The sequence below is a fragment of the Rhagoletis pomonella genome, unplaced genomic scaffold (assembly GCF_013731165.1).
Source record: "Rhagoletis pomonella isolate Grant_MI unplaced genomic scaffold, Rhpom_1.0 Rhpom_scaffold_00002, whole genome shotgun sequence".
In the NCBI taxonomy this organism is placed as follows: domain Eukaryota; kingdom Metazoa; phylum Arthropoda; class Insecta; order Diptera; family Tephritidae; genus Rhagoletis; species Rhagoletis pomonella.
This window is the reverse complement of record NW_023458556.1, coordinates 56,574,584-56,576,061: the sequence shown is the minus strand read 5'-3', so window position 1 is coordinate 56,576,061 and position 1,478 is coordinate 56,574,584.

The window sequence follows — 1,478 nt, the reverse complement described above, 5'->3', positions numbered from 1 at the left end:
TGCGTGATTTTAGAAATGCGAATTTGTATGGGGAAATGCGTAATTTGGCTTCGCATTTATGTTTTCTCCCCCAAATGACGCATTTGGGTTCAATGTAAATGTAATATAAGCTTTTGCGACTGTCAATAATTATCTAATACGGCGTTTCCACGCTACGTAATTCGCTCCCTCATTCGTAATACGCTCTCCCATTCGTCATTCGCCTTGCCAACTACCTTCCGAATTACGTAATTCGCCGTACAAAATTTTGAGGGCGAATTACCTCATTTGTAGGTAATTCAGATCGAATTACCATGCGAATGACGAACGAATCGGTGCCTTCTCTAATATTTATCGAAGTTTTCACCGGCGGAAACCATGAACCAAAAATACAAGATCACGTAAGAACGCGACGTTGTATTTGTAAAGGCCCGTTTACATACAACTTTGGCGTTGCGTTGGCGTTGGCGTCGCTTCGACAGCTGACTATGAATACATGCATTTATATGAAAGTCTCCACATAACCAAAGTTGGGCAACGCCAACGCCAACACAACGCAGAAAGATGACCAACTCTCAACTTTTCGCGCGCGTCATTCGTCAGCTGTTCCAAATAATCAAAATTATGTGATTCAATTTTCATTTTTAATCAATTGCGGGCAAGAAATAAATTTTTTAATGCAATTATTGATGTAAAATTTTGGTTTTTCTGCCGCTAGTATGTTAATTTAGTGACCAAAGTATTCTCTGCTAAGCGTTCATTGTAGCAAGCACGGGCGTTACTCGCGCTGCTGTCAAATCGACGCCAGCGCCGACGCAACGCCAAAGTTGTATGTGGACGGGCCTTAACTGGTTTTGAGAAAAAAGTTTGCGAAAGCGGGTTCGTCAGCTGAGCGTTTGTTTACATCACAAGCACCACTATTTTACACTTTTATTCAAGTAAAGAAGAGTTAATTCAACATGACAACACATAAAGCATTTTGTTGCATAATTTTACCTAAATTGTGCGTTTAAAGTGGCTGACAATAATTTTGGCTAATTTTGGTTTTCGTTGTTTTCTTTGCTTTGTTTACTTTTCGCTCGTTTTCCAGTGAAACAAGATGGCGTAGAACCCGCTAAAAAAATTCGACTTTTTTCACTCTCTTGTTCTTACGTGATGCTGGCTCGTAGTCATAGTCAAAATAAAGTCGACTTTAAAGTTAGTTGCAGCTTTTTTGACAGATATCCCATTGAAAATTATGTCAAAAAGCTGCAACTAACTTTAAAGTCGACTTTATTTTGACTATGACTACGGGCCCTTGTGTCTTTCGTTCATGGTATGGGAGTACATTTTCGTAGTGGCAGAATTAACGCCTTGGCAGCCCTACAGTTAATCGGTGCAGTCAACGCCATTTATTTGTCATAAAATGTCTGTGGAAAAAATATATCGATGTTTATCTTGAATTCGATGAAAATCGGAGCACCGATTTGCATTTAATTTTTCAGGCATTAGTTTCAGGC